This window comes from Zophobas morio, unplaced genomic scaffold (genome assembly GCF_036711695.1).
Source record: "Zophobas morio isolate AGI-343-1 ecotype UQ-CSIRO unplaced genomic scaffold, CSIRO_AGI_Zmor_V1 ptg000002l, whole genome shotgun sequence".
In the NCBI taxonomy this organism is placed as follows: domain Eukaryota; kingdom Metazoa; phylum Arthropoda; class Insecta; order Coleoptera; family Tenebrionidae; genus Zophobas; species Zophobas morio.
Window position 1 is genome coordinate 22,950,603 of NW_026972107.1, and position 20,119 is coordinate 22,970,721.

Below are 20,119 nucleotides of genomic sequence, written 5' to 3' on the forward strand. Positions count from 1 at the left end.
ATTTGTTCTGTCTACTGTAATGTGTAAAATTATTTATATCTCTCTGAAGTGCAAAGCAGTCATTAATGTCTTTAATTACTCTAACTATTTTCAAATCATCCGCATAAAGAAAAATTTTACTGTTTATATGCTTTGTTACATCATTTATAAAAAGAGTAAATAATACTGGACCTAGTGTGGATCCCTGAGTGACCCCACTAGCTGTAGCAAAATGTGAAGATTTACATCCTCTATATTCCACATATTGATTACGATCGGCAAGCAAAGACTTAAAAAGTGTAATCAGACCATTACATAAACCAAAATGATTGAGTTTTTCGCAGAGTAAGTCTATATTCACAACATCAAAAGCCTTCGAAAGGTCTGTAAAAATTACATCAACCTGCAAAGAGTTGTTCATTGCATCCGATACGAACTGAATAAATTCGCATACGTTCGTACAAGTAGATTTTCCTTTGATGAAACCGTGTTGTTCGTCAATAATTAAAGATGATGTGTGGCTACGCAAGGCATCGGCTAGAATACTATCAAAAATCTTAGCAAAATTGTTTATAATAGCGATAGGTCTAAAATTTGTGATTTCTTCCTTACTTCCAGATTTAAACACAGGTGTAATTTTAGAAGTTTTCCAACAGCCAGGAAAAGTCGAACTACGCATTATTAAGTTATAAAGATAGCAAAGTGGCTCACTTAAACAAAAGATAGTGTCCTTAACAAAAAATGCCGGAATTCTGTCGGGTCCCGCTGTAAAGTTCGCCTTAAATTTTCTGACAGCCTTGAATACATCTTTGGAAGACACTTTAAACAAGTGCAAAACACAGCCATATGAAGTAGGACATTTGTTATCATACGTTGAATTTTTTATATCACATTCGTTACTATTAGAGGGCGTATCATTTTCTTTAACATCACATAACGAATTTGAGACATATACATTCCCAAAATGTTTAGCAAAACCATTGACGATTTCTACTGGTGATATTAGTTCTTGATCTCCATAGTTCATTCTCTTTAGATTAATATATGACCAAAATTTACATGGATCAGTGCGAATACTGCGTTCAACAACTTCAATATATCTGCTATAGTCTCTTTTCATCATCAACTTGATATCTTTACGAAGTTTGTTGGCCATGTCTCCATAATAATCGTATTTGGTTTTCTTAAGCATTTTCCTAAAGTGTTTTTTCTTATTTATCTTGTCAACTAATTCTTTAGAATACCACTTGGGAAAAGTAGACATTCTAGGTTGCACTACTGGTACATATGATGCAATTATCTTATCCAATTCATCATAGAAGTAATTACAAGCATCATCGATATTATTTATGTTATATAATACATTCCAGGACATATTAGCTAGCGCACCATATAAACTAGGAAAGTCAGCTTTTTTGAAATTGTAGAAAGAATAGTTGTCAGATCTGAAGCTAGAATGAGGAACTTGTTTAAGAAAATCTATATTCACAGTGGCTAAAAGTGTAGGATGGTGACAATCCTCTCTCACTAGTGGATATTCATGTTTACTGACAGAAAGTTTCAGATCTTCCGAGCATAATATAAGATCAAGAAATCGACCATATTTATTGGATACAGTATTTACCTGATTCAAGGCGTTATACAAGGCAAACTGTTGTAGAGCTTGCACACAATGCGTTTGAGATGAACTAATAGAAGGACTGTAATCTGGTATATTAAAATCGCCTGCAATAATGGTTTTTGTGGAAATGTTCAATGATTGTTCGAGATAGTCAAATAATGTTTGATAATCGGTTAATGAAGTTCGAGGAGGAATATATATGGCTATTATATTAAAGAGACTAGTTTGATGAAAGACTTTGACCCCCACAAGATCAATTATATTAACAGGACTACACAGAAAAAAGTCGTGTAAATTTACAATTATTTTACTGTTGCTTTTTATGTATTTTTTTACTTAAATTTAGTAAATTTACGTAAGTTAGCAGCATTGTGCATAAAATAAGTAAACTTGTGTCACTATTTGTATTTTCACAAGTCAAATTGAAAAAACACAATACAGAATCGCAATTGTAAACGTATATTCACTTTATAAATGAATTATACTTTATAATACCGTAAATATACTAACATTTTTTACAATTACTTCCAACTTTGTAAAATAATCCAGTCTACCGGTGAAATCACATGCATACTGTGAATTGTTGATGCGCACGCAATCATTACTATAACGCTTGCAGGTTATAACAAGTTGGAGTGCATTAGTTGTGGTAATATATTTTGTACAAAATAGTGTATTTTGTTGTTAAAGGTAAGTACTTTACTATTCTGGTTTACTATTTTCCTCCAGTTACAAAAGTACACTTTCCAGGCGGATAATTACTTACTATAATTTGCCCATGTCATCTTTAATTGTTATGTTAATGCAATTTTTATCACAAGGTGATGATATGAATAATTTAAATGAAATTATCAAGGTGGCTGCGCCATGTGTAATTGAAATAGGCAAGTATTTAAAACGTCTTTGTACCTATAACATTTTAATGTATTTTTGTATTTTTCTAGAGAGCGATCCACAAACAATTTATCACGTAGTTTTAGAACGACAAGTAGTTCCAAGTGTTGTCACTTTAAAAGATGCAGTATCTTGGGCGTTTGGATTATATTTTATAATGAATTTAGAATATCCAGACGAAGTATCAGCAGTTTTGGAAATGATGCAAAGATTTTTTTTGAAAATACATCCAGATCAAGGATCCAAATCAAAAAGAATAACACCAACAAAACGCAAAGTAATTGGCCTTATGAACAAATTAAATTAATGTAAAGTATATACAACATCAATGACTTTGTTTTGTGTTTATGATTTTATTACATGTTTATTATGTTTTTCACCATAAAATAAAAGGTTCACTTTGTCCGACATGGTTTCTTTGATTAAAACTAGTACTAAAAATAACAATAATTTGTGTAAATTTACATATCAATTCACGGAAATTTAAATACCAATTCACGGAAATTTACATACCCATTCACGGAAATTTACATATTTTATTGTAAATTTACAATCGTCAAAATTACATTTTACTTGTAATTTTACATGTTCTTTTGTAATTTCGATTTACATTCAAAAAGTAAATATCACATTCAAACTTAAAAATACATTTCGTTGGAATATTAGCCTTATTATCTCGGGTTACAAATTACCTGTGATTTTCACAGTAAATTTACAAGTAAACTTTTTTCTGTGTAGTTAAATTTAGGTTTTTTGAAGAGTAAATAGAATTAACAGCAATTAAGATACCACGACCACGGCCACTATAACCTCCGTTAAAACGAAACACATCATAGTTACCACTAAAATATTCAGATGACTCAACATTTTCCTGCAACCATGTTTCTGTGAGTACGACCACATCACTCTCAGATGATAAAACATTTAAATAAAATTCATCCACTTTAGTATTTAGACCTCGTACATTTTGAACAATTATAGAAAAATCTTGCGAATTTATTGGCTGCTGGATTGAGGGACGTTTTTTTTTATGATCTTTGGAATACCCTTATAATATTTAAGTATAATGTTTTCCTCTCCAGTAGCAATCCTTGCTCGAAATTCCTTGCGTATATTGTAACACTGATTACGTTGCCTATAAGTTAAATCACGATTCATTAAAATTAAAGAAAGAGACGCGAGTGTAACAGAAATATTGAATGAAGATGGTAGAGGGATAGGGTGGATGAAAGAGGTTGGAAGGACCAGAGTAAAGCTGGGGCAAGAGGCATGGGATAAATGAAAGGGGCTGTTTATGTATTATTATCGATAATTAAGAAGTTATGCCCTTTTTTTTAAATGGAAATTAAGTATACAAGTATTTTGTAATCAAGAATCATCTAAGCCCGTACGGCAAAATAAACTGATTACTACTGATGTGTATAGGTATTTATGCATTGAGAACGTAATACTTTTATAATAATCATACAAAACAAACGATGGATTTTTAACGTTCTATAGCTTTAAAATTATTACATCATTCAACAGTGGTCATCACTGGAAACGTTATAACGCTGAGGACACAACTCGGTTGTGATTAGATTTGTTTCTCTTACGTAACTGTTTCAAATGTGAAATATATTAGAATTGTAGTTTTGATATTTACATGTCGTGTCTATGTAATACCCAACTAATCAGTTAATATTTAAACTGAAAAATGTGCTTCAAATTTTTCAAAAAGTTTTAATCGATAAAATAATAGTTGTAAACACATCTATTTAGAGAATGCTTCAGTCGGGGTGAGCCTCTGCACCCCTCGGCAATCCGTCTGAATAGAGGGACTGACCAGTCCTTGTATTCCTATCTTTTTGGACGATGTATCGTTCCCTAGTGGCCCTCATTTTTCAATATCCTAAAATGTTCCGGATATGAAATTGAGCGAAAAGGATATTGACGGAGATAAAAGCGTCTGACCACACCAGAAACAATAAAATCTCCAGTAACAACCCTGAGAAAATAATCCGTCGAATATTCAAAAATTTGATTACTAATTTCTCCCTTATAGGTACATTTGTGGGGGTAAATTATCGTTCGGAAAGCTATCTAAATTGCTGTATAAATGGCTGCAGGCAATTCTGTTATGGAGCAGGCACTGAAAGAGCATACAGACAGCACGTTATTATAAAAATGCTGTCGTAAAAACTGATTAGAATTTCACCCCCATGCCAAATTGCTATTCAAATGTGTGACGCTATTGGCAACCGATTTATTCCGATGTCGTTGAAGTAACAAGATTTCAGAAGCTTACAGTTTGCTGCCGAAGAAAAATGTTTGTTTTATTTAAATTTAAGTGGCGAGTGAATGATCATTATATTCAAATTTTACGGTCAAATAAGTATTCGCAGTCAGCTGTTTTCCAGTCTAAAGCAGGTTCCGCAGTAATATTGAAACTGTCCTCATTTCACGAGCTTCTGCAGTACTGTAAGTTATGGTGAGAGTAAAGGATGCAATAAACATAATCATCAGATAGGATATTATGTAATTGTTAAATCAGTCTTAGTGTCTTGCCAAAATCGAAAAAGTTTGTTATGTAAATATGAATAGTAAAATTTCATTTTACAAATTTTATTTTTGTACGACAACATGTATATGCGTATCGTTAAAACTGTGGATACATTATTAAACTACAGATGGAGACCATGTCATATATTTTTTTGATGACATCGTCAAATTTTTGATGGGGATGAACAGATAAATTTTCGTCACAATTTTACCATTTAAATGATATTCTTAACATACACCTAATTTTTTACCATATTTATTGCAATAGTATAGATAGACTAAAATGATAAACCGACATTTTTGTATTCTAGAAGGTGTGAAACATCAAGGAAACATGAAATTTATCAACATCATAATATTTTTGGAAGTTATGCTTGAAAAGTAAAATGATGAAGTGTCGTGGGACTGAACTTGATCATTTCTAGGCTGATTAATTTTGTATGTGGTTGGTATAAAACTAATTATACAATTATTATTAAGTAATAGTTATTAAATGGTCAAATTTAAATGTTGCAACTGCTACCGTTTCGAAAGTATGAAAGGAATTCATATCAAGTTAATCCCTCATTTTTAATTTGTAAATTTCATTTGTACCCTAACAAATGTCTAGAATAATTTGTATGTATATAGGTAGATAAAAAGCATATTAATTTTGCAGCAAAAATTTTGTAATACAAGTTGCGAGATGTAATTTTAGTCCTGAAGGGAGTCTTTGACATTTAAATTTCTTTGAGGGTAACCGTAACTGTTACCATCCTATAATCACATATACCATTTCAAATAAACAAAGCTTCAGATCCAGCAAGTGAAACTATTAAAATGCAAATATTTGTAACCGGGGAGAATTGTACGGCCTCCACGTAATATTTCTCTGTAGTCCATTTCGCTAGAACGGCGATGTTCCGTAGGGTGTGCTGAAACCTCATGCTGGTACAAATTTGGATATAAATGGCCAATAAAAATGAAACATATTCATGATTTTTCCGACCGGAAACACGAATATTAACCCCAACAAACGGTTCATAGCCTCATTTATATTTCTTACACTCTGATGACGAACATCGCATTCTTTGACGGCCCCTCCATGCATTTATTAATATGCTGATAAATACGAGTGCAATAGTGCCTTTGGCCAGCAATTTTACCCTCGATCTTGCATAACGATTCTTTTATTGGTTTTACCCCGAACGTAATGACCGTCCACGCATTTGATGCATTGCTGGCTATAAATTACGACAATTCCGACGTTAAACTGCATACCAGGTTTCATAAACACGCCAGATTTTGTTTTCGGTGCATACAGTAAAGTAAAGTTAATTATCGCCGGTCCGAATGTTCGAATTGAATGAGCTTTGTGTTATCTCTCTAAAATCGAAAGGGATTTGCATATGATTAATCCTTGGCTGGCACACAAGGTTGCTATAAAACACTCGGGATCACAATCATTCATTTTGGTTGATTGCGACAAGTATTGATGGAGTCCCACAATTACTAGCGTATAGTAAACGCTTTTAGCAATTTTTTCATGTTCGTTTTATTTGGACCTGGTTTTGCCACAAACTTTTTCGATTTTTTGGTGCCGTTTTTTTATTTGGATGGTTCTGCATTCAGATATTTCGTCTATTTATTTCTTAGATATTTTAAAGCAATATGAAAGTCAAGGAGCTTCCTTCCATCGGAATGCCAATCCAATAGCATTTCATGAGCTTTTTCATAACTTCTATAAAAGTCTGCCGCTTCACTGAGTCGATCTCTTTGAGATCAAAACAATGTTATTTGTTGTTTCTATTTATAATCTTGGGGAGGGACGATTTGATATTTCAGGGTCTGCTCTAAACATGGCTAAAGGTAAAGCGTTAAAGTTTGTCATGCAAAATGAATTGTGTAATTTATAGAATACCCAGCACCTCTTTATTTTTATCATTCATGTATCACGTAATGAAATATCATATAAATTTGTCTTGTCGTCTTAAATAGTACAATTACATCTTGGGATCACACTTCAAGAGAAAGGTTACACTGTTCAAAACTTTCTTGAGGAAAACTTACTACCTAGAAGAAATAACAAAATTAAAAAAAAAAAAATTATGTCCTAAAATGCTGTTTTGCTGGAGTTTTAACCTTACAGTGCTCAGTGTATCATATACAATAAATACCAAAAATCGATCTACAAAACCTAACGAAAGTAGAATTTCAGTAACGTCGTTTTTCATATTTCTTTTACGTACGGTGGCGACATCTTCATTAATTTGCATTTCGTAACCTGCTTTTTAAATTAGTTCACATATGACTGACATAGGGTTAGAGTGTGTGGGAATTTGAATTTTGTTTATCAAAAGTTTCTGTTACCTAAATTAATTCAAAATCGTGTTTTTCAACAATCAGACTTTTTAAAAGTTTATGAAAATTTGTTTCACGTTTCACAAGTTTTTTTGCAAGGTAGGTGGGTTAAATTATTTTATTCATATGTATCGCAAACATTTCCTGATGTAATTGTAGAATGCCTCATTAGTATAAAATGGTCTTTCATCTGAGCAAGAACTGCGAAATTAGAAAACTGAGATGATAGTGAGGGTGAGGCGATGTGAGCCCTAATGAAGACCAGCCAATTTGTACGATGAAAATATTTTAATATAGGGTTTCTATAAATGATTATAGGGTCGAAGTAGGTCAAGAAAACGTGCCGCCTCTCAGTTTTTGACTTTACTAAATGCCCAAGAACACACGACAAATACCACACGCATCTGTATAACTGGTTGCCTAAATGCTCCTTATCTTATTAAAAAATAAAACGAATTCATTACAATAAAAAGAAACAAATTTATTGCGGTTGAACATCACGCATCAAGCACCAAGAGTTTTGAAAACGAATGTTTGTTGTTTTGAGCTTGGTTCACAAGTATTACTGTAATTCACACGTGAAAAACGTTAGAACAATAAAAATCATTACTTTAAGTGACAGGTTACAAATGACATTAATGACAAGTGAGAACTGTTTTAATGAAGTATAATTTTAACGAAGCGGGATTTTTGAAATCCATGGCCAACTACGCCCTTAAAATTATTTATAAAAGCCCTGTATTATGTAGGTACATGTGAACGAAATTAGATAAAATGCAGAAAGAAATATTATGGAAAATGTAGAAGATCACAGAAACAAAAATTTAGTAGTCAGATATCCAGACGAGATGCTACTATTTAAAGAAACATGAAATCAATTTTTGTCGGAAAAAATCTTTTTATGACAAACAGATTATCACTAACACCTGGTTGCTAAGCTTAAGCACATAAGCGAAACACAATGAATGCTAGACAACTGGATGGGATGGGCTGTACTGATGAGATCCAACAAGATCGAAACTGCAGTCTACAGCTTCCCAACGGGTTGTCTAGCCTTCGGTGTGATTAAACACTTTGCAGATTATCACTTCTTAACAAAAATTTAAAAAATTATGCGGTGTTATAAAATTAAGAAACAAACCTTACTTTAAACTCTAATTCGACTTCTTAATGACCAATTAAATATATACATAATTACTAAAAGCCAAAGAAGCACATTTTGAATATTTGTTTTTATTATACTCAAAGGTTCTTTGATATTAAGTTAATAATTAATGTGTATATTTATTATCGTATTTATTTATTAAATTTTTATTGCAAGATTATTTTTAATGGTGATATTTTTTAATGCAATTTTAACTTCCGCAGTTCATTATGAATGTATGTAAGTACAGTGTGGTCTTTTAATTTTGTGACAATTTGAACATATTTGTAAAATGATTGAAATTTTTGAAAAATTACTAAGTACTTCCCTATTAATAAAAACTCCTCTTGAGCTATCACTTTCCATCGCTTTTCGCTTATCAGTTGTCGCATGCGACCAGTTGTACTTCGCCGAATTGCATTGCGATGAATTGTTACTATACGATCAGTTGTCGTTGCGAACAGTTTGTTGTCATTGCGACTAATTGCTGCTGCGATCAGTTGTCGCGCGACGAATTGTTTAGGATGACTTGACGCGGTACCAGCAAAAAGCAATTTGAAAATGAAAATATTTTTTTATTCGTTGTATTCCCCTTTCAAACTTTTCAAACCTCTTAAAAAATGTTTTTCGTTACGCTTTCCAACTTTTTTCATTTGAGAACACAAATAATAGTTGGAGGAAGCCCGGCTCGACGAAAAAAGGGGATGTTCAAGAATTTCGCACTCTATCATGAATCGCATTGTCCTTCAAAAAGGGAACACCTCTGAACAATTAATTGTGTCTTTTTTTATTATTAAGTAATACAGACACAGAGAGGACTCGAGTCCTATAAACTGTGTAGCTAATTAAAAACGGTAATGGAAGGTCTGTAGATGACATATATACTTATATGGTAAGATATTGAAAAAAAATCCCTGAAAGCTAGATAGGTGAGAATAAAGTCTCCACGTATTCGGTTTCTGTACAACCGTCGGCAACTTCACAATAGATATCCGTTCCTCTTACGGTCTGTGTCTAATAACTAATAGGAGCCAGGTTAGAAGTCCATCGCTGGACTCGCTCCAAAGTATCAATGTCCTTAGCAAAATAAGGCGACCAGGCTGTAGCGGCAAAAGTCTAATATTGGCCTAAGATACATCCGAAACAGTTTAGCAGCAGTGAAAGGAGTGGGATTACAAAAGGAACGACTCATTAGGAACAGCATAGAATCAGCTTTTTTTGTTATTGAGACGATATGTCGTTCCCATTTGAGGTCGGTAGAAATAAGAATACCTAAATCATTTTGATAATCCATTACAGTTAAAAGTACTCCCATAATGTTGTAACTAAGCATGGGGTTATTTTTACCCAGGTGGAGAACGGTACATTTTGTCGGAATTTAAAGCTAACAGCGAACCGGAACACCATGCGTGAGAGCCTTTTGTAAGCTGGTCATAATTAGTAAGCGGGTTGGCATATAATTTAGTAACGTCAACAAACATTGACACGGTATAGGAGTGGGTTGGAAAATTAGCGACTTACAACAAAAACAAAAGGGGCCCTAATACGGAGCCCTGCGAAACCCTACAACATTTAACATCTCCAGACAGACTTTTCCCTACCCTTGCGCAAAAGTATCTGTTGGTTAGATAATTTTCAAACCATCGTAATAGTTTTCCTCGAATGCCAAGGTGCTTAAGTTTAAAGGGGGAGGGGGGCGATTTATGGGGACTTCATCAGAAGATGTGGCAAAATCAAGGTGTCCATCCACAGGGAGATTAAGGTCAACACTGCCAGTTCAATCGTTTAAACAATAAAGTAGATCGATAATAAATGATTTAAGCCGTGTAGCCTTGGAGTAAAGTCGTATTGGATATCGGAAATTAAGTTGTTTCCGGGGCAAATTTTCTAAGTTCTTTGGCAATAATTCATTCCATCACTTTTAAAATGACAGATTGCAGACAAATAGGCCTATATATAATCGTTTTTGAGGCTTGGGACCATTTCAATTAAGTTTTTGGGTTCAAAGTTGCGTACACTTTCATAAGTGGCATCTTCAGGAGCAGGGTTGGGAAGACAATCTTCTGACCAGAAGAGTTTCGCCTCTGGTATGGCTGACATACTGGGTTACCGTGCTCTTTTGCCTTCTTCCCAATTTCTCAATCCTGCTCCTGAAGATGCCTCTTACGGAAGTGTGCGAAACGTTGAGCCTAAAAACTCAATTGACACGGCCCCAACTCGGAAAACGATCATATATTGACCCCGATCGTCGAAGCCTCCGAAATTAAATAGGCCTATATTTAGAAACCAATAATCTGTCGCCTTTTTTGTAAATAGGTGTAACGACTGACAGTAACCAGGCAGGTGGTAATCGGCCACAGTCAAGGGATTGTTGCATTATATGGCAAAGGCAGGGTGCAATATGATCACAACTAATTTTCAGTAGCTTTGGAGAAACTTTGTCCAAACCAAGTGCTGAAGTGTCCTTAGCGGTAGCGACTAGTTCAGGACTAAACTGCAGGGTGGTGATCAAGTTAGCGTTTCTATCAGTAAAAATGTTTGGCGAGAATAAAGTTGGTTCAATAGGGAAAGCATCAGCAAAGGTGTCTGCAAAAATAGAAGCGACTTCGTTATAATCAGTACAATTTCAATTTTTTTTTTTATAAAATTGTTCATATAGAAGAGTAGTATTCTTCAGTTCAGTTCAGTATTAAATTGCTCCATGAAAATCCAAAAAAAGAACTGAAGATACTACTTTTTTAGCAGATTTCTGGAGCAATATTTCTAAGGTCTTGGGGAACCAGAATGCCTCCATTTCAATGCTTGTTGTCTGGTCCTTGGTTTGTCATTTTGACGACAATCCTGATTTCCCCGTTGGACGAACTACATTTAAAATTTTTGTTCCCACTTTCGATCTAATGTTACATTTACCTTAACATTCTTTGAGATACATCTTGAAAATTTAATTTTAACTTGCGAGTTTCTAATGTTCTAACGTTAATTAGTGCGGGCTATTATCTAATGCTTCTTCATATTTGAAATAAACTGTGTGTCAATCAAAAACCACTTCTTCCTGTTAAAATGCCGTGAATCGCTGGAATGAGTAAAGTTTTGCTTAAGAAGGGCATCTCGGAAGAATAATTTTTTTATTTTTTCTTTTGCTTTTAAAAGAAATGACGTTTTCCAATGATATTAATTTTAACAAAATTTAGATATGAGTATTGTTTTTCTAGATCTTGAAAATTTACCGTTTATCTTGATAAAAATAAATTTGTTAGTTTAACAATATGTCGTAGTATTTTTTTTTACAATAATTTCCACCTAATTGTGCAGCTGACACTTTCAGAACGTTTTCTTTTTTCATTTCATTTCTTGCCACTGACATCTGTCTAATCCATTTAGCGTTAATCTTCTGTTTAAACCTTCGTTTCTGGGATTGATACTATCAATTTACTCTGTTTGTTTGCTTTTCATATGCTTCATAATTAACTTTTTCGTGATGTAATTTTAACGTTTTCAGCAGAATTTCTTCAGTTTCCATGAAATAGGTTCCTACGATAATCATGCCAGTATTGAATATGTTAAACAACAGACAGGTGGATCTAAAATCATATATTTGGGATACTCATTAGGAGGTACTAGTGGTATGGTGTATGCTAGCACTAGAGATAAAAAGGCAGCTGATTCTGTCAGAATGACGGTGGTAAGTGATTACCAGTGGTCAGGGGTGACCCTACTACTCATCTTCAATTAAGTTGTACCAGTTTCTTGAAATATCTACTCTTCATATCTTAAAATTTACAAGTAGAAACTGTTATTCAAGTAATGTCAGAATTCCAGACGAAAGTTTTAGGGATTCGTAAGCTTTGCAGATCCACTTTTTGCTCTAAATCGAGAAGACGCTTGGTATGCGAAAATTGGGAGATTTCTGGTAACACATTTTCCGTGCAAGAAATGTATGGTATATTTCTCGTATTTGTTTTGTGGGTTTTCTGAAGATGCATTCGAGTCAGTAAGATTAGTCTAGTTTAAAAACTCATCTGTCTTGATAAATATGTTTGTCCGAGTACATCTGTCTGAGTATCCTGTAAAAATTTTCTACCATTACTATCAGATGTACGTTGCGGATGGAATATTTCAAAGGTATGACTATGGGGAGGAAGGGAACCTACTACTATATGGTGACAAGGAATCAACACCGTACCCATTGGAAAATATTAAAGTGCCTGTATATATCGTATACGGAGCAAATAATAATCTTGATTGTCCTGATGTAAGTCACTAATATCAGCTTAAAACTTCGACAGGAATTAGTGATTTAGGCAATTGAAAAACTATATAACTTGTTGCCGAAAAATTTAACCGCACATGGGAAACTGATGGTTGAAGGTTTCAATCATTTGGACTAGGCATATGGACGCTACCGTAACGAAAAAGTCTATTTCAAGATCCTACAACTCCTCCATAAGATACATCTAGAGACTAGACGACTAAAATTTTCTACATTAAACGAGAAACTGATATTTTTTTTGTAAAGTGTATATTCTTTGGTGTTTGGACTTAACTAGAAATAACCGAAGTAGTTATGCATCTATTTTGGAGAATTCTTTATCATCTTACTCTTTATCAATGCATTCATATTTTTGAATCTTGTTGTATTTTGTTTGCATTGATGATTAATATAAATTATTCGTTAAGTTCTATAGTCGAATTTATTCTTGTCATAGACACGTAGCGTCTGTCCATGACTGTATAATGTTTCTTTTTTTACTGTTGCGTTTTTTTGAAATATTATTGCCTTATTTTTAAAACAATAGTTGAATAACATTAAAAAAATTTATATTGAGTATCCGACAAAAACTTGTAGGAACTCTGTAAACGCCATTGTTTTAGCTTGAAACTGCTTCCTTAGGTGTTATTATATTGAAACAAATTACAAAAATGCATGAAAATTGATGCATGGGCGATTGTGTTATTAGGCAAAAAAGATTATTTCAACATGTTAAAAAATTCAATATGTACATAAAAATTTTACAAAACATTTACCTTGATGTCTGTTCATTTGATTAACTAGACAATGTTTACCTTATTCTATCTAATCTTGAAATTTCTACCGGAGAAGTTTTCGGTGTTTTATTTACAGTTACTGGATAGAATTCGATAATTATAAATGTTGATTTACAACAAAAATCCTCCTATGACATTTGATGTCAAATGCGTAATTCATTGACCAATTTGGAAAAACTGAATTTACCAAATGATTCACTGAAAATTTTCTATGGCAAAATTGCTATAGAACCTTTGATTTCATTAGAAAAATTATTAACGAAATGAACTGATCTCTACAACAGCAGCTAATTTAATACGACATTTTAATATTACTGACATTTCAATACATTATTATTAATATATTATTATCTCTCGTAGGATCTGTCAGACATTTTTGCAGACAATGTTGATTTTTACTTAATAAGAGGTTTTCTCTTTTTGTCTTTTTTTAAATCAACTTGAGTTCTCATTTGTTGTTCTAGAATCTGTATTGAATGTTGACCCCAAGTTTGTCTGCACGTTCTAAAGTTTTGTTGGCACAGTACTCACATCTATGATATTTGCAAATTTTCGACAGATATCGTTTTGTTTTTCCACATTTAGTTTCGTTATACTGACTGTTTAATGAGATAATTTACCATATGTTTCCATATTTTGGTTATTAAAAAGTTGAATAAGTAGCTTCATGGACTCTTTTTCTTTTTTAAAATTAGTCTTCAAATGATCTATTTTTCATTAGCCACATTTACAGCTACAAGATGAAAGAAAAAATGATTTTTATAATTATTATTTACAATATTACAAAATTACTAATATTATGTCCTAATTAAGCAAAATGTTATGTAAATCATAAACATCACAACTTTAATAAGAAAAAAAGTGCAACCAGTTTTTTAGTTCAATGAAATTCATTAAGTGCTAAATACATATATTTTAATGGTATTGTTTTAACTGTTACATTATACGAAGTGTAAAATCTGAACATACTGTTCTACTTGATTTCAGTTTTCAGAAAGAATATTTTGCTGTGGAAATTCTGTGTTAAAAATTCTAAACCCAAGATAATTTTGTTAGTTAAGAGGAATAATTAATTAATTAAGAATAAAAATAATGCAGTTGTATGTGTCGAATCATGGTTCATTTATATTGAGAGTAGTCTAAAATTGCTTCTTTTGTGAGGCAGAGTGGTTTCCTTAATTATAAATTTAAAATGGCGGCCTTTTTATGACAAAAGCTATAGACGAAACGAACATTGAAATCGGTTTAAGGTGAGTAAGGCGAGCAACAAAGGTGAATTTGAGGCAGGGTAAAGTTTGTAAAAATAAAAACTTTTTGAAGTAATTTTAATTTATCGGCCCCCTTTTTGCGCAGTGTTAATGAGTTTTATACCTAAGAGGAGATTCTTATTACATTTTAATTGAGGTGATGTGTACCGCTCGTATTGATGCTCACAATAGCAGCGGCCCTTTGTGGCTCCATTGTACTCAAAGTTTTAATAGATACTTCTTTTAGCATTCATTATCAGTCTGCTCCAGCCGACGTTAATCAACCAAATTTAGATATTATGTTTTCGTTTGAAAACTTAGCGTTTATGTGCAAAATGAATAAATAAGGTCGGGGGTTTTAATTATTATTTCCCAACACCGTCTTCGCCATTATGCGGAAACCCTATCTCGATCTGCAAACTCCTAAATGCTGGCTGATCTTGAAACACGGTTTCTGTTGTAATAAAATCAATAGTTAATTTCGGCAAAACATGTTATCGCATTCTTTTAGTTGGAAAATGTTTGCCAGTCGAAAATATTGTCGATCATCACTTGAAACCGTATTTCGTTTTGTTAAAAAACATCCCCTCTGGAATTCGTAATCTCCAGTCGCAAATTCCATTACAGGAAAAATTTTCAACTGGACATCGTTATTTGATATTCCGTTTCGTTAAATTTCAATCACGAATTCAGACATTCTGTGGTTATCGACCCATAAATCCTTCCTGATTCTCCGGAAGATTTTTTTAAATGTAATTAGTGGCGAATAAAAGCGCCCGATGTTTATTATTTTTGAATTTCCTCAATAGGGTGGCATTTTCTTGGCCTGCGTCGAGGGATTATTGATTATATAATGATAAAACGTAATAAGTTTAAAATAAATGGAGGTGATTAAGTCGAAATCTTGGAAACACCGCAGGATGGTTGGTAGATATTTGAGAAATCCATCAATCTTATAATTAATTCCATTCGTTTAATTCTTTTCAAGATGACGTTAATTCAAGCTCGTAATGGATTCTACTCGTGATTTATTCTTCAGGCTCGGAATATGTTTTGATACAATTCACTGAGAATTGATGAAGCTTTTATATATCTCCTCGTTCTAAAATACTGATAATAAAGAACGTTAATAAAAACAAATTTAACTTTATCCCCGACGCCTCTACTATCAAACAGATCTAGTAAATTTTAATTTTCTTTAATCAAAAAATGTAAATTTAATACAGAGAATCTAATCAAATTAAAATTCACTTGGAAGTGTCGAAAACACCATCAAAACACGCTTTCGCTCGCACAGGTTTGTTTATTTTCGTCGGAAATCAGATTCATTAACCATCGACTGATTAAAACGCGGCTGCACTCGATGCTTTTAAGATTTGTTTGACACGATCACACTTTGTACGAGACACTTTTTAACATTCGCCGAAAAGATTTTACTCTTGTTAGGGGAACGAAATTGTATTTACTTTTTATATTTGAAAGATATTAAGAATGTAAAATTAAATAACGTTATAATCCACATTGACTGCAACGTATGACTGAAAATATTTGGATCAAAGCAACCTTTGTTGTAGGTAAAGCGTTGACACGATAGATTGACACATGTGTTTTCGCTGACAGTCGCTTATTTTAAAATTATGTTTCACATCACACAATTCAATTTCACCGTCTGTTTTAAGTGTTTAAAAATAATGGGGAATTATCGTTATAAATAACTATATTTAGTTGGTACAAGTGTGTTATGTTCTAAATAAGCCACAAAGGAAATGTGTTAGCCCACGAGGATGTCAGATCTAGTGAGGTACGTTTTTCATACGATTTATGTAAGTATAGTACTAAATTGTACAAACGTCTTCTCATCTGAACATTTCTTTATCTAACTTGGTAGTACTAAACCTGTACCAAATTCCATGCACAAATTTTTAAACTGATCACGTCCTTCTATTTTAGACGCTAGTTGGCGCTGCATTTGGATAGGTTAGCTAGGCAGATTTGGCAATGGTGTGCGACTCGTGAGCTCTGGATTTACGCTGCATACGTAAGTTCCAAAGATAACTACTTAGTAGTTAAAGAAACCGAATGGGAACTATCTGAAAAGGCGTATCGATCCATAACAGCTACATTTGGTAATCCTGAGATAGATCTATTTGCATCCTACCTAAACCATAAATGCACGATATATGTATCCTGGTCTCTAGACCCCGGTTCGGCCGCGGTCATGGAGCCAATTCTTTTTCTATGCGTTCCCACCTTTTTCGCTTATATTGAAAATCTTAAATAAGATAATTCTTGATAGAGCAGAGGGTATCTTGGTGGTTCCGCAATGGTCTACTCAACCGTGGTAACCACTGTTCCAAAAAATGTTAATCCTAAACATTTGGGACCTAGTTCTGAGCTACTTTCTTCTCCTTTCATTCTAGTTCACCCACTGGTAGATTCTCTTATGTTGACGGCAGGACTTGTCTCCGACAGGCATATCAGCAACGAAATTGGCAGAGTCGAAAGAATGATAAATTCCTTAGCTCCAACCACATTAAAACAGTATCAGGTCACCTACAAACTGTGGTGGACTTTTTGTAAAGGCATAACTCCATTCTGTGCTATACATATCTTGAATTTCTTCGAACACTTACTGGATACATCAGTACACAAGTGTGGCACATTTAATTCTCACCGCTCTGCTGTTGCTCTTCTACTACCCAATGATGTTGGTAGTAAAATTTACATAAAGCGTTTTTTGAAAGGGGTTAAACGACAAAGGTCAACAAAACCGAGATTTTTACTAACCTGGGATCCCGTAATAGTTCTTCAGTATTTAAGGGCTCTTCCTCCTACTAGTGGACTCTTACTGGAAATGTAGACCTTAAAATTGGTTACCTTATTGGCTCTCACAACAGCTCACAGAACACAAACCTTTTTATTATTTTCTGGAAGCCGTATACGTGCCCTTTGATATACACGTTAGGTGGGTGGATAAAACAAACTCTACAAGTAGCGGGAATTGACACAAATATATATATATATACAGCATATTCCACTCGTTATGCCACCACTTCCGCCACCGCTCGCAGAGGGACGGCCTTAGTCACAGGATGGACATCTACGTCCAAAACTTTTGCTAGGTTTTACCAACGACCTCTGGTCTCTGACACAACCTTTTTAGACTCCACTTTGCAGTCCATCTTTTCATAAACATTATATAAGTACTCTTATTATTTTCTTTCTGTAGACGCGTATGTCTATCTACATACTGTTCAGTTGCGCAACAATATTTCTTTAAACGCCTACCAAGTTAGATAAAGAAATGTTCAAATGAGAAGACGTTTGTACAGTTAAACAGGTCAAAGGATTTTATGATGTTCGACCTTAATTGTACTAGTCTTCTCATCTGAACATTCGGTTCCACCCTGCCTCACGTGCAAGAAAACTTCTAAATATTGTGGCACGCTCACTTTAAACTTAATGAAACGCAGCACTAACTAGAGTCTAAAATATAAGGCGAGATCGCGGTTATTCAGAGGATTTGACCCGTTTAAAAAATTGTGCGTGGAAGTAGTACCGGTGCACTACTACCAAGTTAGATAAAGAAATGTTCAATTGAGAAGACTAGTACAATTAAAGTCGGACATCATAAAATCCTTTGACCTATTTAATAATACATATGCGCCATACAAAATTTTAATCCTGTACCTCTTAAGAATGCATAAAAAGAAATTAAAAATTTTACAATCTAACATTTTAAAATAACAAGTTTAAAGTTTGAAACACTAGTGCAGAGGACACTACACGAAATTAGGTATCATGGCGAATAAATAAAAAAAATAATTCAACAATACCAAATTTTTGCAGAATGGAAGAAATGCACCTGTGAAAACCTGATTTGCTTATCTTGTCCAATTTTTTGAATCGAATTGTGCAAGATTCAGTTTCTAACAAAACCGAGATAATGAAGAAAGTATAGAGACCAGCCAAAAAATCTCAGTGTTCTTTGACTTCTAATTCCATTGATCAAATGGACAAAGGAATTTTTGTTTGTACTCGTATATCTTCAAACACTATTTGATACACAAATATATTTTTCACTGTCAATATGAATCTAAATCTTTGGTGGTTCCTATTAAAACTTATAACATAAAAATGTCTTCTTAAGTATACACATATCTAGGTGTTCCAATTTTTCAAATACCAGTGACCTAAAATAAAAAGAAGAATTTGTACTGACAATTATTAGCGGACTAATGTTACATTATGTATTAACACCAGTTTTATTTTTAATAGTTTTAATTGCAGAGAATTGTTGAAAATAGCATTACATTACATACACACAGGTTGTCATAAAAGGCTGTAGCCAGAGATGGTTCTGACACAATAGAATTTGTGTGCCGCTTGTAATAAATTCACACAAAATTATTATTTTTTTAATTATAGTCCATATCAGTTATGGAGAATCTTCTTTTGGTAATATTAGTAGCACTACACAACTAAACAGTTTGTTTTCCTTTTGTTGTCAGAATGTCAAATGACGTTTACTTGTTAATCATCGCTTTGTGATCTTACTATGGAACAGGACATTAAATGCCAACGGAGAATGGGTGTATGTTCTGCTCAAGCTTGTAACAATGAATATCTGAGGAAATTTCCTAATGTAAGCATCGAGGAACAGTTTTTAAACGCTCACATAACAAGAATATTGGGTCCATTCAACAGCACAGGAAATTTTTACAAGGAGAAGTTACCAGGAAGGCGTCGTTGAAGATTTCAGGAAAAGGTGGGAAAAAAGCCTCAAAAATCTTTGAGTAAACTCTATTTACGATCTGCTATCCTGTACATTACTTGTCAGAAAACTTTTAAAACGTCATTACATATGAATCTCTAACCATATGTAGCATCGTCAGTCCATGAACTTAAATCAGTGGATTCAAAACAACATAAACAACAACAGAACTTTGGATTTGTTATTCTTTTCTGATGAAACATGGTTTAATTAATTCAAGAAATTATAGTTTGGAGTACTGAAAATCTTTTTGCTTTTGAAGTTAAAGTTGGTGTATCATTAGGGGTTTCATATTTTTAAAATCAAAAAAGAACAGTGGCTTTATACTTACAACGAAACGGCGAATGTTTCGACGATCTTTTTTCTAATTAAAACAATGAAAAAATACAGAATTATGACAATTAATAAATAGTTGGAATGACATCGAGAATCATCTTATAGAGCGGCAACAAGAAAAAAAATTCACTTTTTTACCTTTTTAAGTTGACTACAATTTTTTATGATGACCCTGCAACTTGCTTTGCTAGTAATGT